Below are 25,278 nucleotides of genomic sequence, written 5' to 3'. Positions count from 1 at the left end.
CCTTTCAGAGGGCTACACGCCCTCGCCTTTAGAAGACTACGCGTCCTCGCCTTCAGAGGACTACACGTCCTCCCTTTCAGAGGACTGCACGTCCTCACCTTCAGAGGGCTGCACGCCCTCGCCTTCAAAGGGCGACACGTCCTCAATTTTAGAGGGTTGCACGCCCTCACCTTTAGAGGGCTATGCATCCTCATTTTCAGTGTGCTCCATATCCACACCTTAAGAGAATTTAAGGTCCTTTGCCCTTAGATGCTTAACCGAGACTTGCGCTCCCGGTTAAGTGGCCAGTAGTTCCCTTTTATTAGTTCCTGGGCCACCCCCTGATATTGAAGGACGACCAACTGTGCGAGCACAACTAGAGAGGGAGGCTATCACGTAGCTACTATGCATACCGGGGCAAGATTTCACCCGTGCCACTGCAAAGAGATGAGTGCGGATCATGCGCACCAACATGACCACTTTTACACAGATATAAATGATGTTGCTACTTAGCAACATTCTGCCCAGCAACCGCAGTGCCGATCTCCCCCTGCAGAAGTATCAGTTGGTCTGTGCCGTCATGATATAGGTAAGTATGCATATGGTTCAATTGATTTCTGATGTCATCTATTGTTTGTAGGGGTTGTGCCCACAAGACACCCAGTGGACCTGGAGAAGTCCAACAGGGCCCTGGGGTTTCCAGCTCTAGTTATGGGCCTCTGTCAGTCCTACAGGGTGCCCGTTCCCCCTAGCAAGGTCATGCCATCATGACATAGGTAAGTATGCACATCGCTCAACTGATTTCTGATGTAATCTATTATTTGTAGGGGTAGCGCCCACAAGACACCCAGTGCACCCAAAGGAGCCCAACAGGGCCCTGGGGTTTCCAGCTCTGGTTACGAGCCTCTGTCAGTCCTACAGGGCGCCCGTCCCCCCAGCGAGTTCATGCCATCGTGACATAGGTAAGTATGCACCTCCCCCAACTGATTTCTGATGTCATCTATTGTTTGCAGGGATTGTGCCCTCAAGACACCCAGTGGACCCGAAGAAGGCCAACAGGGTGTTGGAGTTGCCAGCTCTAATTACGGGCCTCTGTCAGTTCTACGGGGTGTCTGTCACCCTAGCAAGGTCATCAAGCCCCCTACTAATTGAGCTTTCATCAAGAAGTATTGCGCCCCCAGGCAGGCGCAGGGTGAAACACCCCAGCAGCCTGGGGACGGCCGGCAGCGGGCAACAGACGCACCGCCACCACCTCTAGAGTTCACCTCAACTCATCCACAAAAAGGTTAGAGCATTGCCTACGACACATGGCCAACCAATAGGCGACCAAGTCCAAAGCCAAAGGTAAGCAAAGTACTAGGTCCATGACCGACCAGTCACCACACGTCCAGCTCAAGACGTTAAAGAAGCACTACTAGGAGGTAACCTAGTAACTTTTAAATCTCAGCTTGTTATTTGATCTACTTTGTTTCTCAAGTCATAGTTGGACACACCTAGTTGCTCATGATCCTAGGAACTTAAATAAAACAAGCACAAGCTCAGAAGGTAGTCATACCTCACAAAATATATGTATGTGTGTTTAGGTAGGGAAAATACCTTAGATATGCATGTATATAGCAAAATACCTCACAAAATATATGTATGTATGTTTAGGTAGCAAGATACCTTGGATATGCATGTATATAGCAAAAGTACCTCACAAAAACATACACATGTTTAGGTAGCAAAATACCTCATGAAAAAAAAAACAACAAAAACAAATTCCCAAGAACACAAAATATATCTTTCAGCTGAAAAGCCAACATGCTTTTGAGAAGAGATAACTTCCAGCTTTTCTTTGGAAAAAAAATTCACTGATCATAACCAGTTTCTGAAAGAAAATGTGTGTAATACACCTGAAGGGTGAATGCTGTGAAAATTTTCCCGAACACCCAAAATGGACTCGGATGAATGCATGAATTGATAAAAGAACATATTTTGGAAATACTAGGTTGACTTAAATAGGGAAAATGAATCCTGAGCCCTAGTGTCACATGGCCATAAAAACTTGATGCTTGAGTATCCACATGGGTGCATGCATGACCAGTTTTGCATAAAATTTCCTAATCATCATTGTTGCATGTGTATCATGGAAATAATGTGGGACATCCCCTTTATCCCCGAACCGCTGACATATATCATGACCAGCCGTTCTACAAGCCTTGAGCCAAAATCCCAACTTATCATAAACCTTGACCCAGGGTGAGAATGTCAATCCTTGCCCTCAGAAGAAAACAAAAAAGAGAGAAAAGGAGAAATTTCCTGATCAAAAGAATCGGAAGAAAGCAAAGAAAGAAAATTCCCAATCAAAGAGTGGGAGAAAGCAAAAAAGAAAGAAAGATCTCGATCAAAGATCGAAAGAAAGCTGAAAAAATATGCAGAAAGGTCTTTGGACCAAACAATATCTGAACAATACAGAATTGTCACCAAGTAAACAAGAAAAAGAAAGGAAACCACGACCTAAAGTGGTCCTCTCTCCCTTTGATTGCCTACCGAAATCCTGTGCGCTAGCGACTTTCTCGCCCCGCACTAAACAAAAACAGAAAAGGAAAAGCCAAAAACACTAAAAGCCAAATTCCCCACCAAGAAACAAACCATTCCCAAGAAAAAGTCCTATTGATCCATGATCACGCATGTAATCTTTGATTTGATAGGAAATGATTTGCAAAATCAAGTCATGACATATCTATGGTTCGAAATTAGGATAAAACACTTACCTGTGTGAGATTGATACACTTTGAGTGATTTTCTTCTATTTTTGTTGAACCCAATGCTTCCTCTAAATGGTCATTTAGAAACGAAATTCTAACATCCAAAATCTCATTTACGGTTATGAGAAAATTTCATCAGCATACTCTCCTTCCCCGATAGACACATTGTTTTTCATCCGAAAAGGATATGTTTCTCTTATCAGTTGGAAGTTTTGTCTCTTTACTAAAGCATGTTCGCCTTTTAGTGAAGAAAACACCGAGACTATTTTTTAGTCTCACAGTTATCAAGAACTATGTAGGTCTGATTTCCTCATCACAAATTAAGGATATGTAGGAGCAAAAGCCCTGCTTTTGTCGACCACCCCACCTTTTGTTACCGTGACCCAAGAGTCCAGTGGCATGCGGAGCCACATGACTGTGGGATCCCCAAATTCGTATGTTCCATCATTTATCATTTGTATGTTATCTTGTTTCTATGACTTGAGGGACTAACGTTTGTTCGATCGTCTTTTGTTTTGTGCATACATTTTGTTTAGATTGTTGCGTTAGTGCTTACTTCGTTATCGTCGATAATGTTTGTTGAAATTCCTGAACCTTGTAGAGTTTTCCTTTAGGAACGTCGTCCTAAAAATAAAACAAACTAAAATCATGATGACACCAAGAATAGAAAAAGAAAGAAGCGTGGTGAACAAATGTCGAGTCTATATATAAAGAAAGGAAAAGAGTTTTTTTATATGTAAAAAGTGTATGGGAAGATCTCGTGTGCGTATAAATAATGTGTGAAAAGAAATTCTTGTGTATGAGCAATGAGTGTATATAAAGAAATTTTTTGTATAAAACCACGAGTGTATGTTGAAAAAGGAAGATGAAATCTTTGAACAGGAATAGAGTTTTTATATAGACCGTGTTGATATAAAGACAAAGAGTTTTTAATGCGTGTGTATACAGAAAAAGTTTATCGTGTATAGGAATGTAGGTGTACAAAGAAAAGCTTTTCTCATAGTCGGTGATGGATGTATAGTTTTTGCAAACATAAAAAATGAAACAAAAAAAAGAAAGAAAGACCTCGAAGGTCGGCATGTTGTGGTCTTAGGAAGCATAAATCATTTGTAGAGAGCAAACATATCTTTTGGAAACAAGAGACTGACGCTAAGAGTTTATTTTCCAGAATAACTGAGATAAGAATGGATGGATTCGTTGAACCGATGAAAGAACATAATTTGGAAATATTGGGTCTACTTGTGTAAATCCCAAGCCTTAGTATCACGATGCCATGAACTGGATGCTTGAGTACCTACCTAGCTGTAGCCATGACTAATTTTGCACGTTGTTTCCAAATCATCATTGTTACGCGTGCCTCGTGGAAATAATATGGAAATTCAACCCGAAACTGACACCTTGACACACGAATTTGTTTTTGCCCCAGATATCAAAATCGGGCTCGCACGATGAAAAGACCATGTTGAGACACAACCTTAAGCTGCTTTGAACCTTGACCCATGAAAAGAATCCTCATCCTTTCCCCCGAAGAAAAGGACAGCAGAATCTCCTCAAGGGAGAGCGAATAACGAATGCTAAAATCCGAATTCCCAATCAAGGATCAGAAAGGAAGAAATGAAAAGAAAGAAAAGAAAAGGAAAAGAAGGATTCCCGGTCAAAGATAGGAAGAAAGTAAAAAGAAAAAAGATCCAAGGAAAAACAGAATAATTCCCGATCAATACAGGAAATTAGGAAAGAGAACAGAAGATCTTCTGACCAGATAAATTTTCGGCAGGGTAAATGACTGCCGGCAAAGGAAAACCCATTTTTGGAGTAGTTCTTTCTTTGGGATTGCCGTTCAAAGTCGCTCTCGACTGGCGATATCCCGCCCCACATAAACAATGAGGAAAAGACCGAAACACCCAGCTTCCTCTCCAAAAAACACTACCTTCAAGAAGATCCTATTGGTCCATGATCGTGTGTGTGATCTTTTGGTTCGATAGGAAATCATGTGCAAAATAAAGTCATGGTGCAGCTATGGTTTGGGATTAGGGTAAAACACTTACCTGTGTGAGTTTTTATACACTATGAGTGATTTTATTCCCAGTTTCAGTTTAACCTGACGTTTCCCCTGAATGTTCATTTAAAAGCTAAATGTTGACATCCTACCCTTCATTTTCGGTTACAAGGAAAATTACTTTGGGCATGAGTATATTGTTTCTCTAAAATATGGTGCTCTCGTGAATGATTTATTTTTCCTTGCTAAAGCATGTTCTCCTTTTAGGTGAAAGAACCCGGTGGACCATTCGGTCCTGCCAACGAATCTTATCCGGAGCCCCAAGAATTGATTGCCTAGCGCTGTTCGTGCATCCTCCACCAACGAATCTTGTCTGGAGCCCCATGAATTGATTGTCATTCATCCATCCTCCACCATCGAGTCTGGAGCCCCAGGAATTGATTGCTAGCGCTGTTCGTCTATCCTCCACCCTCAAATCTTATCCTGAACCCCATGAATTGATTTTCATTCATGCATCCTCCACCATCGAGTCTGGAGCCCCACGAATTGATTGCCTAGCGTTGTTCGTCTATCCTCCACCCTCAAATCTTATTCGGAGCCCCATGAATTGATTGTCATTCATGCATCCTCCACCATCGAGTTTGGAGCCCCACGAATTGATTGCCTAGCGCTGTTCGTCTATCCTCCACCCTCAAATCTTATCCGGAGCCCCATGAATTGATTGTCATTCATGCATCCTCGACCATCGAGTTTGGAGCCCCACGAATTGATTGCCTAGCGCTGTTCGTCTATCCTCCACCCTCAAATCTTATCCGGAGCCCCATGAATTGATTGTCATTCATGCATCCTCCACCATCGAGTCTGGAGCCCCACGAATTGATTGCCTAGCGCTTTTCGTCTATCCTCCACCCTCAAATCTTATTTGGAGCCCCATGAATTGATTGTCATTCATGTATCCTCCACCATTGAGTCTGGAGCCCTACGAATTGATTGCCTAACGCTGTTCATCTATCCTCCACCCTTAAATCTTATCCGGAGCCCCATGAATTGATTGCCATTCATGCATCCTCCACCACCGAGTCTGGAGCCCCACGAATTGATTGTCTAGCGCTGTTCGTCTATCCTCCACCCTCAAATCTTATCCGGAGCCCCACAAATTGATTGTCATTCAAGCATCCTCCACCATCGAGTCTAGAGCCCCACGAATTGATTGCCTAGCGCTGTTCGTCTATCCTCCACCCTCAAATCTTATCCGAAGCCCCATGAATTGATTGTCATTCATGCATCCTCGACCATCGTGTTCGGAGCCCCACGAATTGATTTCCTAGCACTGTTCATCTATCCTCCACCCTCAAATCTTATCCGGAGCCCCACGAATTGATTGTCATTCATGCATCCTCCACCATCGAGTCTGAAGCCCCACGAATTGATTGCCTAGCGCTGTTCGTCTATCCTCCACCCTTAAATCTTATCCGGAGCCACATGAATTGATTGTCATTCATGCATCCTCCACCGTCGAGTCTAGAGCCCCACGAATTGATTGCCTAGCGCTGTTCGTCTATCCTCCACCCTCAAATCTTATCCGGAGCCCCATGAATTGATTGTCATTCATGCATCCTCCACCATCGAGTATGGAGCCCCACGAATTGATTGCCTAGCGCTGTTCGTCTATCCTCCACCCTTAAATCTTATCCGGAGCCCCATGAATTGATTTTCATTCATGCATCCTCCACCATCGAGTTCGGAGCCCACGAATTGATTGCCTAGCGCTGTTCGTGTATCCTCCACCATCCTATTCGGAGCCCCATGAATTGATTGCCTAGCGCTGTTCATGCGTCTTCTGTTATCAAGCACGGAGCCTCTGGTGACTGGAAAATATGGTTTTTTGTTATTTTCCCGATCGGTTCCTTCGCCAAACATGTGTATACGTATATATTATGTTATTGGTGTCTTTTGTTTGTGTTTGTTTTGTGTTGTGCAGAGAAAGAAGAAAAAGAGACGAGAGTCGTCATAGACTAAATAACAGAGAGAGCGAAGACGGACATAATCAGTGTTTTATCTTTGCTTTCCTCTTATCTCCCATAAAAGGTAAGTAAAGAGGGGCAACTGTCATACCCTAATTTCATTCGGGGACTATTGCTAGATGGCATGCAACCTTTGGTTGACTGCTTCGAGGTACTTGACACCCTTTGTTGCACAATGTGTGAAGTTCCGAGACATGCCGGAAATCAAAAGGAAGCATTGTTATGCAATCCGTGAAATTCCGTAACATGCCGGAAATCAAAAGGAAGTATTGTTACGCAATCCGTGAGTTTCCGTAACATTACGAAAGCTAAAAAAGGAGTAATTACATGACCCGTAAGGTTCTGTAACCTTACGGAAAGAAAACAAGTATCGTTATGAAATTCGTAAAGTTTCGTAACGTTACAGAAAAAGAATCACTAAAAAAGCAAAGGGGGTGTATTTAGTAAAAAGGGCAAATAGCAACCAGGCCCACTTGGGCCTTCCAGGATGTTCCTCCAGAAGTGGGTTGCTTCTAGAGGAGGAAACCTGGCTCGCCTGGGCGAGCTGGGTGGCAAGCTCCTCCCCTATTTTCCTATAAATAGTGGGAGGAGTGAAGGAGAAAGGGGTTCAACCCTTCTGGTACTTCGTAATCACTTAAAATTAGTGAGGAAAATTGTTTCCGTGAAGAAAATACAAGTCGAGGCGCTTCCGTAACGTTTCCGTGGGTGATTTCGCGAAGATTTTCAACCATTCTTCGTCGTTCTTCAGTCTTCAACCGGTAAGTTCCCGAAATCGAACTTTTCAATTCATTCTATCTACCCTTGGTGGTCCCCATTTGTTTCGCGTACTTTTATTTTCGTTTCATTTACTTTTCGTATGCCCTTTTGACGTGCTTTGGTCATTTACTTAAGTCATTTTCTCGTCTAATCAAAAAATAAAATAAATTTCCACCGATCATTTGATTTATATCCATTAATTTTTGTTAAAATGAAATCCGACCGTTCGGTCATGCCGTAACCACGTTGGAAACCAAAAAGAGGTAAAATAATAATATAATAATCAAAAAATATCTTTTAGTAAAATAAACCAAAAAAAGCAATCGGACGTTTCTCTTTGGGATTTCTCTTTCTTAATTGAATTGACTAATAACTAAAGTGAAACTAAGGCTAAAATCAACTCGCAAAGTCAAGCTCGTCCGCAAAAAATCACTAAAAAGGATTTTAAGGTTCGGTACCTTAGTTTTTCTCACCAAGTTAAAATGGATCATTTTAAGGTCCAACGCCTTAAAAGGACCACCTTCCAAGTAAAAAGAATCACTTGATTCGCCCTTTAGAAAGAACTACGTAGGTCTGATTTCCTCTTCGATGGAGGGTACGTAGGAGCAAGAGCCCCGCTTTTGTTGACCTCAAAAATAAAAAAAGAAATAAAATTTTAGGTACACAATTTCACACAATCTTAATTTAAGGCTGTTTTCCTTTGGGACAAACGTGAGAGGTGCTAATACCTTCCTCAAACGTAAATACAACTCCCGAATCTGGAATATTCTTGATGACCGGTTTCCTTCGGTTTTTTCGACGTTTTCCACAAATAAACGTTGGTGGCGACTCCGTGCATTTTCCTTCTTTGGAAGACGCACCCGTGAGCCTCTCCTCGCTCACCCGCAAAAGGGTAGGTTGCGACACCTTCTAAAGGCGACTATGTCCTCATTTGCATTTTGAAGACGACAATGTCTTCAGTCATTGCATTCCTTCAAAGGTGACAATGACCATCATTTGCATTTTGAAGACGACAATGTCTTCAGGAATTTCATTCCTTCAAAGGCGACAATGACCATCATTTGCATTTCAAAGACAACAATGTCTTTAGTTATTGCATGCCTTTAAAAGGCGACAATGCCATCATTTATGCTTTCGAAGACGACAATGTCTTCATCTCAAAAACTTCAATATCTTTTGTCCCTGTGCTTCATAGGACTCGATGTCCTCTATTTCTATGGTTTTTAAATGAAAAAAAATAAAAATAGATATATAGAAAATGAAAATGAAAAGAAAAAGAAGAACTTCAAATGTCTTCAAGCCTTCACGGGTTTTACTGCTTGGACTTCCGCTAGTGGGCGGTTGGATGGTGAGATCCCTCAAACAAAATTAGTGTCTTTATCTTTACTTCCCTTTTATTTCCAATAAAAGATAAGTAAAGAGGGGCAACTGTCATACCCTAATTTCATCCGGGGACGATCATTTGCAAACATTTGAATTCTTTCCACCCCAATTGAGCTGCTTAACACCAATTGATGCGCATTCTGAAGGGTTTTGCGACATTTCGAAAGGAAATGAGCAAGATATTCAAAAGAGGGGCAAAATGGTCATTTAGGGACATTTTCTAGCCCCTAGGCCCACCTGGGCCCATTAGAAAACTTAAAAGTGAAGTAATCAGCTCACTTGGGCGAGCTCAGCTCACCTGGGCAAGAAAGTTACTTCATAATTAAGTCATCAGGTCGCCTGAGTGAGCTACCGTCAGCCCAAATGCCTCATTTTGCTATAAATAGGCATGAGGGGATGAAGGAAAAGGGTCCCTGAAGTTCCCAGAAGTCCAGAGGTCCAAAAAGAAGAAGAAAGAATAGAAAAGAGGAAGAAAGAAGAGAAAACAAGGCCGGAACGCTTTTGAATCGCATCCATGATCAATTCCTACACCGTTCGTTGTTCGTTCTTCATCATTCTTCGTTCTTCATCCAGTTAGTGTTTGCTTTTAAGGATTTGAACTTGATTTATGGACCCTTAGGGGTTCCCCTTTATTGTTTGTGCATCTTCATCTCCTTCTTCGATCATCGGTGATCTTTTTCTTTGTTTAAATCAAGTTTCGACCGATCGTTCATACCATAATCTCGTTTAATCACCATTAAAATAAAATTTGATCGATTGTTTGAGTTGTAATCTCACTTAATCACTGTTTAAATAAGTTTCGACCAATCGTTTGTGTCGTAAACTCTTTTCATCAATGTAAAATAAGTTTTAACTAGTCATTAGCGCCGCAAGTTATCTCTAAAAAAGGATTGAAGATTAATGAGCCAAAACCAAATAAAACCAACTCATAAACTTCTTCATTTCATCAAAAAAATCAAGAGATCGTTCAAAGGTCCAACGCCTTAACGATTCTCGCCTTTCAAACTTGAGAAGATCGTTTCAAGATCCAATGCCTAAATGACTCTTTCTCCTCTTTTAAAAAATCAAGAGATCGTTTCAAGGTCCAACACCTTAACAATTCTCTCCTTTCAAAAATCAAAAGATTGTTTCGAGTTCCAACACCTTAAATGACTTTTACTCGGTTAAAATCATCCTTTCAAAAAAGATAAAAAAACAATTTAACCAACGTTCAGTTCTTAAAGAACTACGTAGGTCTGATTTCCTCATCGCAATTGAGGATACGTATGAGTGAGGGAAACACCCTTGTCGACCCCAAAAATGTAAAAAAAAACATAAAAAGGGAAAAAGATAATAAAACAGAAAAAGGGAAGATAAATAATATTGAAGTCATGATTTGCACACTCGATTAGAGGTTGTTGTCCCTTGTGACGGGCGCGTGGGGTGCTAATACCTTCTCCATGCATAAATGACTCTCGAACCCTCATTTTCAAAATACGTAGACCCCAGACCTTTTGTCATTTTGGTTTTTCTGACATTTTCCTTGAATAAATGTTGGTGGCGACTCCACGCATTTTTCTTCCTTGAAAGACGCACCATCGAGTCTCGGGTCGCGCCCCCTCGCTGAAGGGCAGGTTGCGACATTATTCAGTTAATTTTGTTTTCTCATTCTTTATTGTTATATTTGGATCTAATAAGTCTAAAACCTAATTGGATCTTCTATGTGAGATTAATTGACCTAGAAAGAGATTATTTTGCATCAACATACATGATCAAACTTGTTGGTTAATTTATAGTGGATTAACTTGATTGGTAATCATCCCTGAGAATTAAGATATTATCCCTTAACCTAATTCTTCTTTTTATTAAAGAGTAAAATTGATCAAAAAACAATCTTTCTTAATTTGATAAAACTCAAACTGCCTAGTTATTGCTAAATTGATTATTTGGGAATGCAATTGATCCTTGGGTTCGATATCCAAAATTTGGTCCACTGTTATTATAGCGTAGGGTATTCTTGCCCTTATGCATCATATTTTTACACATTTAGTTTTTGGCACCATTGTCGAAGACAAGTTGTGTAGTTCCTAAGTAATTGGTTTTGTGAAAACTTAGCAATTTTGTTCATCATAGTATTTTATTTATTTATTTTTTTGTTTACTTATTTTCAATTTGATTTTTATTTAAAATAACAACTAAAATTTTGTTTATTTTATTTTTTTCCACTTGCATTAGATCCTTTTTTCTTGTGTTTATAGTGTTGCTGCAAGAATAAGAGCAATAATTGAAGTTGCGATAAACAATCTCATGAAGACACCGATGGACTATCTCACTCCCGAGGTGGGAAAAACCAACAACATACCATTGCTAACTCTAACTCAGGGGTTGAAATTTAACTTCAAACATGATGGAAGCTTGCTTGTGGAGCTATTGGATCGAGTGGCCTCAGAATAATTAAGAAGGGGGGTTGAATTAATTATTCCTAAACCTTTACTAATTAAAAAAATACTCTTCTAAGGCTTTTACTAAATTGTTAAGAGAATGAGGAGTAGAAGAGAAACTTAACAGAAAGTAAAAGTGGAAATTAAATGCACAGCGGAAAGTAAAAGAGTAGGGAAGAAGGAAACAAACACACGAGAGTTTTTATACTGGTTCGGCAACAACCCGTGCCTACATCCAGTCCTCAAGCGACCTGCGGTCCTTGAGATTTCTTTCAACCTTGTAAAAATCCTTTTACAAGCAAAGATCCACAAGGGATGTACCCTCCCTTGTTCTCTTTGAACCTAGTGGATGTACCCTCCACTAGAACTGATCCACAAGAGATGTACCCTCTCTTGTTCTCAGTCAAACCTAAGTAGATGTACCCTCTACTTGTACCACAAAGGATGTACCCTCCAATGTGTTGAGACAAAGATCTCAGGCTGTTAAACCTTTGATACTTTGTGAATGGGGATACAAAAGAATTCTCAGGCGGTTAGTCCTTTGAACACTTTTGTATAAGGGAATGGGAAGAATCAAAAGAATTCTCAGACTGTGTCATTTTGAATTCTTTGACAAGGGAAAAGGGAGACACAAAAGAATTCAGGCGGTTAGTCCTTTGTTCTTTTGGATAAGGGAGAAGAGAGACACAAAAAGAATTCAGGCGGTTAGTCCTTGGCGAATTCTTTTTGGCAAAGGGAGAAGAGAATGAAAAGATGAATAGCACAAGTTTTCAAGGTTTGCAAAACCAGAAAACTTCAGAAAGCTTTTGGTACAAAGAAGAAGAAGATGAAGTTCAAAGAGATTCAAGGCTTGTAAAGGATTGTAATGAAATGATTGGAAAAGTATTCAAGATACTTGAAATGCAAAACAAAGCCTTACTTTTATAGACTCTTCATGTCTGGTCAAGAAGATCATTTAGAAGAGTTATAACTTTTAGAAAAACTTAAAACCAATTTGAAAAAGTCAAAAACCTTTTGAAGAGTTACATCTTTTGATTTATTCAGAAACAGTCACTAGTAATCGATTACCAAATTAGTGTAATCGATTACACAAGGCTTTTAAGTGAAAGGATGTGACTCTTCACATTTAAATTTGAATTTCAACGTTCAAAGGCACTGGTAATCGATTACCAAAACATTGTAATCGATTACAACTTTTTGAAAATAATTGGAATGTTGTAAATTCAGTTTGAAAACTTTTTCAAACTCATTTTGCTACTGGTAATCGATTACAACAATATGGTAATCGATTACCAGAGAGTAAAAACTCTTTGGTAAAAGGTTTTGTCAAAAACTCATGTGCTATTCAATGTTTTGAAAAACTTTTTAATACTTATCTTGATTGAGTCTTCTCTTTATTATTGAATCTTGAGTCTTGAATCTTGATCTTGATTCCTGAGATCTTGAACTTTGAATCTTGATTCTTGACTCTAGACTTTCTTCTTGAGTCTTGAATTCTTCTTGATTCTTATATTGAACTCTTGACTTGTTCTTGATTCACTTGAGTTGTTCTTTGATTGATCTTTGAGCGTTTTGTCATCACCTTTTGTTATCATCATTGTTATCATCAAAACACTTTTGAATCACCTTTGATTCACCATGAAGCTTTGCTTCTACAGGAGCTTCTATGGAGGCTGGCTTCAATGAGTTCCTTCAATGGTGATTTCCCACCATGGAGATGCAGTAGAGGATAAAGGAGAAGAGGTGAGGGGAGGCACCATCCACTAGGGAATAAGCCATGGAAGAAGGAGCTTCGCCACCAAGAGAGTGTCTTGGATAAGAAGCTTGGAGAGGGTGCTTCAATGGAGGAAAAAAGAGAGAGAGAGAAAGAGAGAGGGGGGAGCACGAAATTGAAGGAAGAAAAGAGGAAGAGAAGTTGAACTTTGAAGTTTGTCTCACAAGACTCTCATTCATCAAAGTTGCAACAAGTGTTACACATGCTTCTATTTATAGATTAGGTAGCTTCCTTGAGAAGCTTTCTTGAGAAAGCTTCCTAGAGAAAACTTCCTTGAGAAGCTAGAGCTTAGCTATACACACCCCTCTAATAACTAAGCTCACCTCCTTGAGAAGCTTCTTTGAGAAGCTTTCTTGAGAAACTTCCTTGAGAGGATTCCTAGAGAAGCTAGAGCTTAGCTATACACACCTCTCTAATAGCTAAGCTCACCTCCTTGAGATGAGAAGCTAGAGCTTAGCTACACACCCCCTATAATAGCTAAGCACACCCCTGTGCCAAAAATACATGAAAATACAAAAAAGGTCCCTACTACAAAGACTACTCAAAATGCCCTGAAATACAAGGCTAAAACCCTATACTACTAGAATGGCCAAAATACAAGGCCCAAAAGAAGAAAAAACCTATTCTAATATTTACAAAGATAAGCGGGCTCATACTTAGCTCATGGGCCCAAAATCTACCCTAAGGTTCACGAGAACCCTAGGGGCCTTCCCTTGGATCTCTGGCCCAATCTACTTGGAGTCTTCTATCCAATGCCCTTGTGGGGTAGGATTGTATCACTATCTCACTCCCGAGGTGGGAAAAACCAACAACACACAATTGCTAACTCTAACTCAGGGGTTGAAATTTAACTTCAAACATGGGTTCCTCAAGATGATTGAAAGCAACCAGTTCAAAAAAGCTGCCCATGAGGATCCCATGATGCACTTGAGGAGGTTCTTCAGATTGTGCGACACTATCAAACAACCCCAAGTCAACAAGGAGTACATTAGGTTGGCTGCTTTTCCCTTCTCTCTTATTGGGAAAGCATGAGAGTGGGTTGGTGCACTTCTAGAGAATCATATAACTAATTACGTTTAATGTTCCAACGCCTTCCTATGGAGGTACTTCTGTATGATGAAGACTGATAAGCTGTAGAGGAACATTGGAAATTGCACTCAAAATGAGTAGGACAATTTATTAGAAGCCTGGGAAAGATTCTAGGAGTTGCTCACATCATGGTTTCAGCCAATAGAGGATAGTACATATTTTCAATGGAGGAATGTCATCACACAACAGGACTAGCCTTGATGCTACATATCAAGGCAATATGGTGTTTAAAGCCACAATCTGATGCCATCAAGATCATAGAAAACATGTGCTCCAATCCCTATAACAATTTTGGGGATATGAGAATCATGAAGAGGTAGTAAACCAAGTGGAGAGTGAAATAGCTACTTCTGACCTGGAACAATAGATTCAAGCATTGTCTAAGCAAATTGAAAAAATCATTATAAAAATCCAGTCTTAGTACCTACTTTATATAATATTTGTACTAAATAAATTTGTAATTTTTGAAATGCAAATTTAGTTTCTAATGAAATTAGTCTTGTCATTATAGTGTTGGTTGATGTAGGAAAAGTCAGATAAGCAAAATGACAGGTACATTAATTTCCACTTACCCATAATATAACATAGCCACATTCAATGTTTATCATTAATAAATGTAAGTAATGGCATAAGCATGATTTGTTTTTTTTCCTATGAATCGTTTTCACAACAAGAACCTTTGAATTGACTCACTTCTTATAGTAAAGGATTTATGAGTTTGGTTAAATTTTTATTTAATAAAATAATTGTTAAAGTGATTGAACCAGAAGAAGATTCATAAACATTTATTGTCGGTGACCTAATTAACGATCATCATTAATGAATTTATTTAACAACTATGATGAGTGTTTAGATATAATGCTAATTTAGTGATATTATCATTAAAATATGATGTAATTATTCCCATTCTACCTTATGTAATTGAACTAAATTCGAAAAAAAATTTATACCAAATACACCAGGATGCTCAAAGATTGTAAAATGCCCAAAATTTAAGGATTTTGAACGTAAATGGTTGTTTTTCAGATATCATTCAAGTTATATTTTTCATATCCATATGTCATTTGTTCATACCATGGTGACTTGATAACTAATATTACTCTTTTGTGTATATGTATGTATATTTTTCGTATGACTTTTATACAAAATAATTTAGCTATCTTTAATGTTAGAAAAACATATTAAATAGGAATGAGCAATTAATGAAAATTGTCAATGATTTGGTCAATTTGAACATAGATTGTTTTGTGTATAAAATGTCACTTAAAATACATTGATGACACACACACACGCACACGCACACATAAAATATGATATTGAATAATAATAATAATAATGTACTGCTTGGGCTCAATCAACTAGTGAAGTAGCAAAAAATATAATATACATTTCCTATTGTTGAGTTTTATTTACAATCAATGAGAATTAGATAATTGATTAGTGTTAGGATGCACAATGACACCTATATATTAAAAGAGTTATGGTTAGGAACCACTTTCATAAAAAAAAAAAGCATAACACAATATTAATTCCACCATAACCAAAATAAACCACTAACTGACATAACCAAATCATCATCCTTCCTTTGTATACCTGCTATTTTCTTTGTCATTCTATTGGAACACTCATTGTGTGTTGATCCCACTAATTGAAGAGTAATCTTTATCCTAACAAAAATCTCATAAACATGTTAAGAATAATATGTTCATTTAAGATTGTTTTTTGATTGTTAACTTCATTTATAGATAACTCACACACAAAGAACTTACTAGTCTCACAACATATGGTGTAAAACAATACTTGATGTTTGTCCACTTCATCACACATAATCCATAAATGTTCCTATAAAATTTTAAATTTTGACAAGTGAATAACAAAATTAAGTTTTGAGTCATTAGTGTTAATAATTAAGATTAATTTAGTAATATGATTTTTCTAAATTGTTAATTTAGTAATGAGACAATTACTTGTGATCATAGTTAGCTACACCTATTACTTATGAAATTTCTCATTTTCTTTTTTTAAAATTTGTGATGCAAGTTGTTTGGAGGATAAAATTCAATTGTTGTCATCTAAACAATTGTTTGATACTATTTCATAAATAAAAACAAATGTTTAATTTATTGTGTTTTTCAATTACTCGATATAATGTTATTTCATGCAATAAAATTCTATACCATGTTGCGTATTATGTCTCGTCTATCGTTGAACTTATCAATTTTCATTTCATGTGTAAATCAAAATGGTAAATTGTTTGCCATTCAATGGATATGATCGTTGAATTCTAATGACCTGATGTTTCATCGTCAAGCAGAAGGTATATCTAAATCAAAATACACAAGGCTTATGATACATTTGTAGGATTCACTGTGTTGGTTTTCTATTATACAATTGAATTGTAAATATTAATTTTTTTTTATTATATCACTGATAAATTATAGTTTCTCATATAGTTACACCTATTCTTCAACAAAAATATTGACAATGTCCTCAATTGTACTTTCTTTCAAAATATGCTTTTGTCAATCCAAAATGTATTAGATTGCATCAAAATCAAGTAATTTTTATGTATATAAAAAATTGAATATCTCAATGTTTAATGAAACATAGTTATTTCATTTAAAGATGCTTTCATTGTTTCACAACATTGAGAACCTTCATAAATACTTACAAACCTTAACTTAACATCCTAATAATCTACATACAATAGATCATATTGACCATAAATGATAGTGGTAAGATTTATAAGTTTTATTGTAATAGAAATTTTTGCATCTCTGTAATCTTAATAACCGCCCAAGTGATTTTTTTATTTGAAGAAAATACAATAATCATGTTTTGATTAGTCAAATAAGTAATATATATATATATATATATATATATATATATATATAGAAAAAATGATACTAAGAGTATGATAAACGATGACAGAGAGATTGGATCCTAAGTTATGAAAGAGAAAAAAAAACTATTTTCTTATTGTAACTCAATTTTGAACCATCATATTCAAATAACGAGCATTCCCAACATGTACAAGAATTGAGTAACATATATATAACCCCCTTGGAAAAAAGATGATGGAACTCAACAAACCAAGAGGGCACCAGGGGGGGTAAATTGGTTTTCAAAACAAAATGTACTTTTAAAAACAGTTACAATTTTTTTTAAAATGAATTGTATCACAAACAAATATATGAGTTGAGTGTAATCAATATTTAATCAACCTTTCCTTAAACATGATCCTTCATTGACATCCTTTCTTTCATAAATATAAAACTTGCAACTTTATGAAAAACTTGATTAATACATGAATGAGAGAAAAAGATAAGAACAAGAGAAGAAAAACACAATCTTTTTATACTGATTCACTCTCTATTTCTAAAGAAGTTAATCCAATTATCTAATCCACAACCAGAATTAGCTTTTCACTTATCTTAAAAATTCTTAACACTTATGAAGAGATTAATTCATCATCATCATCATCATATATCATACATACATAGTTATCAATACTTATGCAATGCAGTCAATATGCAAATATGCATTAGAGTATTTCTCCACATTTGGCATTAACAGGGCAAAAAAGTTTGATAATACACAAGACATAACATACAATCAAGACGAGAAATAAAACCAGATTTCATTAAACATAAAGCATTACATAACCTTTTAATCAAAAGACAAAAAAACTTAAATCATTGTCTAAAGACAAAGACAGACAAATTTATGATATAGCAAACAGATCATCAAACAACAAAAACAAGCACACAAACACAACTACACCTCATCCTCATCTGGGTTTAGAAGGTTACTAAGGGGTAGCCTAGTTTCTATGTTCTCAAGCCTAGTGGTAATGTTTTATAAGGATCCGTGAACTTTGGCTTGGTGCTATTGATGAAGATGAAGGATAACATCCAACTTTTGAATCATAAGAGACTCAAAAGGGTTCCATTGTTAAGCATACTCTTGTTGAGCTTCTTCTTCCATCTCTTCTTCCATCTGATTGATATTTTCTACTGGTAGTGGCTCTCCTGCCATAATCTATTCATGATCAACATATCTTATCCCAAGCTTTTGTGAAATCTATTATCTCATTAGAAACATCGATATTGAAGTAATCAATGAATCTAGATGCTAAGACAACATATGAGAATTCATAATCCACTAGTTGACGACTCTTTAACATTATATCTTCAATAAGAAGGACCCAATCCATTTGCATACCTGATTTCAACCCATATACAATTTGTAAGTCATTGTCAATAACTTAAGCAAGATTGTTGGACCTTAGTGCTAGAGTGTAGGTAATGAGATACACTAACATTCTATCTTTAGCCATTAAACCACCAACTCCTAGGCGATTTCTTAGAATTCTTACTGGGTCAAGGAGCATAACTCTGTAAGTCTGCATCTTATTATAGCCATCCGTAGATTCCTCAAATTTGCAGACTCCACCCATATTTATTCCTGCAACTACTTTCCAAACTACAACACCAATGATCATCTCTACGCCATTGACAGTAGAGTACAAATTTCCTTGCATGTTAGCACTAGCAAATGTATAGAAAACTTTTACCAATTCTAGGTAAAATGTTCCTTTCATCTGCACGAATCTTGATAGACCCTATGCCTCGAGCAAGTTGGGAAAGTTGAGTCCTTGTTGAAAGAACCATTCCAAGTCTAGAAACTTGGGGATTCTCACATTCTTCATGACATAGATCATCTTGAAATCATTCTTCTTATTTTCATCAGTGAACCACATACCCAATCTGTTGAGAGCTACATGAGAGCACTCTCCTTGCTTCTTTTTCAAGGATTTTTCTTTCTTCTAAGTTCTGGCGAGGTTGTTGGCCATTTTTAGAAAATAAATGAGGTTTAAAGGTAGAAAAAGAAGGGTCAGGGTTTGGAAATGGTAACTATGAGATAGTGAAGGTGTGACTGAAGTGGAGGTTTGGGTTGCCTTTTATAGAGGGAAAGTGACGTTTTGGTTGGCTAGGGTAGGTGAAGAAGTAAATGTTGGAGTAATGGAGGTTTTGATGAGATGAAGACAAAGAAATGTAACGGATTACACACAACAGACACACAAGTAATCAATTATAATTACATAGTAATCGATTAAACAGACCCTCATTTTCACTTAAAACCAAAAGCGGCTATAAGTAATTGATTAAATATGCTAGAAAAACTCCTCTTGAGGTCGTTGTAATCAATTAAAACGTGAGATAATCAATTAAAACAAAAAGTTTTCAAAGCAGAAACATATCAAGCAATGGTAATCAATTAAATCATGACGTAATGGATTAAAACAAAAGGTTTTGTAAAACTTACCAGACAAATATCATATAGTGATCAATTAAAACAAAGAGAAATCACGAAATAGCTAAGAAAAACGTGATCTTCAGACAAACTAATGAGTATGCACTTGAATCAATAATCTAAGACACAAACTAAACAAAATCAATGATATGAATAGTAATTTGAATCACACACTATGCAATCAAAATGTTATTCTATGCTAGATGCATCTAATATGCCTAGTTCATTTCTAATGAAAAATAACCTATCTCTAGCAAGCGATTTTGTGAAAATATCTGCTAGCTGATGCTCACTATCAATGAACTCAATCCAAGAGTCACCTTTTAACACATGATCTCTAAGAAAATAATGCCTTATTTCTATGTGCTTAGTCATAGAATGCATGAAAGGGTTTTTTGTTAGGTTGATAGCACTTTGTTATACCCTAATTTCGTCCGGGGACCATCCGTTATTGGGATCCGACCCTCGTTTAACCACTTCAAGGTATTTGGCACCAATCGTTAGCCAATTTGTGAAGTTCCGAGACATGCCGGAAGCCAAAAGAAAAGCGTTGTAGCATAATCCGTGAAGTTCCGTGACATGCCGGAAAATAAAAGGAAGTGTTAGTGCGCAATCCGTAAAGTTCCACAACATTACGGAAAGAAAACAAGTATCGTTAGGAAATTCGTAAGTTTACGTAACTTTACGGAAAAAGAATCACCAAAAAAAAGGCAGGGGTGTATTTAGTAAAAATGGGGGTTCAAATAGCAACCAGACCCACTTGGGCCTTCCCGGATGTTCCTCTAGAAGGCGGTTGCTTCTGGAGGAAGCAACCTAGCTCGCCTGGGCAAGCTGGGTGGCAAGCATCTCCTTCCTTTTCCTATAAATAGGGGAAGGAGGGAAGAACAAAAAGGTTCAACCCTACTGGTAGATTCATCAAGTTTATTTTGAAATACCTATTTGGTTCTGATTGACTTATGAGAGTTTGGTTTAGGAACTAAATCTTATACGTCATTTCTCTTAAACTGATTTAGCTCTTCATGCATTGCCATTAGCAAGTGATCATCACACAAAGCTTCATCAATGTTTCTTGGTTCAACCTAAGAAACAAAAGCCATGTTGTTATACAAAATTCTAAGTCTAGAATGTGTAAAGACACCTTTTTAGATTTCTCCAATTATGTTATCTAGAGAGATATCTTTTTGAGTTCTCCATTCTCTAGGAAATTCCTTAGGCATTGTCATAGAGATCTCTTTGCTTTGCTCAAGTTCTTCAGCCTTGATGTCATCTTCAAGAGTGGAATCCTTTTCCTAAAAACCTGCATCTTCTTCTAAAGAATTTTCTTGAACAATATAATTAGTTTCATTACAAACCACATGTACAGATTCTTCAACATTCAAAGTTCTTTTATTGAAAACCCTATATGCCTTACTTTGCAATGAATAACCAAGAAAGATAGCCTCATCGGCCTTTGCATCAAATTTGCTAAGAGAGTCTTTATTGTTGTTTAAAACGAAACACTTGCAACCAAAAACTCTCACGTGGAAATGTTCAGTTTTCTTCCTTTGTACAGTTCATAAGGAGTTTTCTTCAAAATAGGTCTAACAAGTACTCTGTTCAAGTTGTAACAAATAGTATGTACAACATTTGCCCAAAAGTACTTCGGTAGTCTTGTTTCATTTAGAAGGGTTCTTGCACCTTCTTCAAGAGATCTATTTTTTCTCTCCACAACACCATTCTACTAAGGTGTTATTAGGGCAGAAAAATTGTGGTGAATTACATTTTCTTCACAAATTTTTTCGAAATAATCATTTTGAAATTCACCTCCATGATCACTTATAATTGAAACAATGTTGAGACCTTTTTTCATTTTGAATCACCTTGGAAAGTTTGCAAAAAACATCAAAAGCTTAATTTTTGGTTTTCAAAAACAAAGTCCAAGGGAACCTTGAGCAATCATCTACTATTACTAAGCCATAGTAATTTCCACCTAAACTCATAGTTCTAGAGGGACCAAATAAATCAATGTGAAGTAGTTCAAGGGGTTTTGAAGTAGAAACAACGTTTTTACTTTGAAAGGAGTTTTTAACTTGCTTCCATTTTTTACATAGCTTATTTTTCACAAACTTGAGTTTTGGAAGACCAATTACTAAGTCTTTCCTAACCAGATGATTTTGATGATGCATGTTAATGTGTGCAGCCCTATGATGCCAAGACCAAGAATCATCTATTTTACTTACCAAGCAACTCAACTCATGAAATGATGCATGCTCAACATTTAGCATATAGATATTACCTATTCTCTTACCAATATGGACAACTTTACCGGATATGGATTCACTTATAAGACAACAATTTCTGTTGAATTCTATTTTGAAGCCTTTATCACAAAGTCGACTAATTCTCAGAAGGTTGTGCTTTAGTCCATCCACATATAACACATTCTTTATCTAAGTTTTGTGTTGATTTCCAATATTTTCTTCTCCCGTTATTTTTCCTTTGTTATTGTCTCCAAATGTGATGTATCCTCCATCTTTTGACACAAAGTTAGAGAGTTTGGACTTATCACTTGTCATGTGCCTAGAGCAGCCACTATCCAAATACCATAGTGAATCCCTTGCTTTTAGGCGCACTTACAAGATAAAATCAATTAGAGAGAGGTGATACCCAATTTAAGTTAGGTCCAATGGGCTTAATCTTCACAAATAAATCTTTTGGAATCCACATGCATTTTCCTCTTGGAACATCAAATCTTCTAATATAGCAGTTATATGATGTATGACCCTTTTTAATGCAATAATGGCATATTTTTGTATTTCTCTTAGAATACACCATGTTCCTTTTTTTTAGACCTTGTTTGGGTTCACCCCTTTCAAGGATACTAACTAATTTTTCTTTAAAAAGGAGGTTTGCTTGTTATACCTCAAGCCGGTCTTATCTGTAGTATGGTTTTGCACATTGAGCATGTGATTAAGATCACTTTTTCCTTTGTTTAATTTTCCAAATAGATCTTTAAAGTAGGAAAACTCAACTTGCAATTTCATACATTTAGCATAGTGATCCTTTTTGAAATTTTCAAACTTAGTTTGCAAAAACTTGTAATCATCCATGTTAAAGGAAGTATAGGTGTCATCACATGTAGTGGCTTTACATCTTGAAACAAGCTTTTCATTTTCTTGCTTAATACATTCAACTCACCTTGTGTTGAAGCCAATTTATTGATATGCAATTCCAATTTGCTTTTCAGCTTTTTGTTTAACACAACAAGCCTTTGAGCTTCCTCATGCATTTCATTAAATGCTTCTACAAGTTCTTCAAAATCAGGATTTACCTCAACTTCTTCACTTGTTGACAGATCATTCATGGACTTTTCCATTAAGCATACGTTTGCAATTTCTTCATCACTTGAAGAGTCGGAAGTTGTTGATCCATTATCTTCCCATGCTATGTAGGCTTTCTTTTGTTTTATGTCCTTCTTTGCTCTTTTTTCTCCATGTTTTCTAAGATAGATAGTTTGCAAAAACTTGTAATCATCCATGTTAAAGGAAGTATAGGTGTCATCACATGCAGTGGCTTTACATCTTGAAACAAGCTTTTCATTTTCTTGTTTCAATACATTCAACTCACCTTGTGTTGAAGCCAATTTATTGATATGCAATTTCAGTTTGCTTTTCAGCTTTTTGTTTAACACAACAAGCCTTTGAGCTTCCTCATGCATTTCATTAAATGCTTCTACAAGTTCTTCAAAATCAGAATTTACCTCGACTTCTTCACTTGTTGACAGATCATTCATGGACTTTTCCATTAAGCATACGTTTGCAATTTCTTCATCACTTGAAGAGTCGGAAGTTGTTGATGCATTATCTTCCCATGCTATGTAGGCTTTCTTTTGTTTTATGTCATTCTTTGATCTTTTTTCACCATGTTTTCTAAGATAGATGGAATACTTAGATTTTATATGGCCATGCTTACCACACTCAAAGCATGTATAGCTGTTGTTATTCTCAATCTTCTTGGAGGTTTTGGAGGATTTTCCATCCTTGGATTTCCTGAGAAATTTTCCCAATTTTCTTACCATCAAATTGAAGTTTTTTGCATCTTCCTCACTGTTGGAACTATCTTTGTATTCTTCCCTTGAGGAGTTGACTTTTAATGCAATTCCTTTCCTTTTCTTTTTTGTTTCTTTTGCATAAGATTGTTGAGTCAATTCATGTTCATAGGTTAGCAATTTACCGAAGAGAACTTCCATCGTCATTGTAGCTAGATTCTTGGATTCCTTTGATTGATGTAATCTTTGGTTCCCAAATTCTTATGAGACAATTTAAGATCTTGATGTTCAACTTTTCATCTTCAAACATTTTTCCTAGACCAAGGAGATGGTTCACAATGTGAGCGAATCTTGTTTGAAGTTTTGAAATGGTTTCCCCATTCTTCATTTGAAATGATTCATATTTGGATACAAGAGTGTGCTTTCTTGCTCTTCTCACATCTATTGTGCCTTCATGAGTGACTTCAAGCATATTCCAAATTTCTTTTGCACTTTTTCACCTTGCATTACAAAAGAATTCATCAGAATATAAATTGGAAGTTAAAATATTTTTACCTTTTTTATCATCTTGCACTTTTCTTTCTCATCATCTCTCATTTCATCCCATTCTTTACGTATTAATTCACCATTCAATTCTTTAGTAGGAATGAAAGGTCCTTTAATGATGGCATTCGATGCACCAAGATCAATTGATTGAATAAAGATTTCCATTCTTTTTTGCGAAAAGAAAAATGTTCACCCTCGAACAAAGGAGGTTGATTCAAAGATGCACCCTCTTTGTCATCATAAAAAAGGGGGAGAATGTGAATGTATGAATTCATGATTTTGATGATGCCAAAGAAGAATCAAACAAGGTTGCTTCAAGGGATAAGCATTGCTTGAAGATTAATACAAGGTTGCTTCAACAAACAAAGCCTTGCTTCAAGATTAACTCAAGATCAAGCCTTGCCTCAAAACAAAGTGTTTCCAAGACATCCAAGGCAGTGTAATCGATTACCAGAAGACAATTTTGAAAAATAGTTGTTAAAGAGGGTTTTGAATTTGAATTTTGAACCCATAATCAATTACCAGATGTTTGTAATCGATTACCAACAACAAAACTCTTGAAATTCAAATTCAAAAGTCATGACCCTTCAAAATATAACTGTGTAATCAATTACCAGTGAAAAATTTCAGAAAAAACTTTTTGAAAAGACACATCTCTTCAAACCATTTTGAAAAGGCACGAAAGGCCTATATATATGTGTGTTTGACTTCAAAAAGCAAGAGAGAGATATTCTAAGAGAATTTCATTGCCAAATTCTATCTCAACAACTCTTGGGTAAACACTTGCAAATCTATTGAGAGTTCATCCAGGAACATCAAATTGTATTATCCACTCTAAAGGAGAGAAATCTTTCTGTTCATCTCAGAAAATAAGTTGTAATCAAGAGACTGGTTTTCTCTTGAATTGTGAGTTTCCTGAACACAAGGGAAAGGGTTTCCTTGGGAGTTCAGAAGTTGTAAAAAGGTTTTTTACAAAGTTAGTGAAAATCTCAAGTGGGTTGCTTGAGAACTAGACGTAGGCACGAGAAGTGGCCGAACCAGTATAAATCAAGTTTGCATTTCTCTCTTCCCTTATCTCAGTTATTTTACTGCAGTTTACTTTGTCTTGGGCATTTAAAAGAATATTGTTAAATTGATTGTTTCTTCTCCTTCTTCATGTTGTATTCTAAGCCTATCATTTAAAAGGGGGTTTAAGTTTGTTAGTGGGAGAATTTTGAA

The sequence above is a fragment of the Glycine max genome, chromosome 5, assembly GCF_000004515.6.
Source record: "Glycine max cultivar Williams 82 chromosome 5, Glycine_max_v4.0, whole genome shotgun sequence".
Taxonomy (NCBI): domain Eukaryota; kingdom Viridiplantae; phylum Streptophyta; class Magnoliopsida; order Fabales; family Fabaceae; genus Glycine; species Glycine max.
This window is presented reverse-complemented; position numbering follows the sequence as displayed.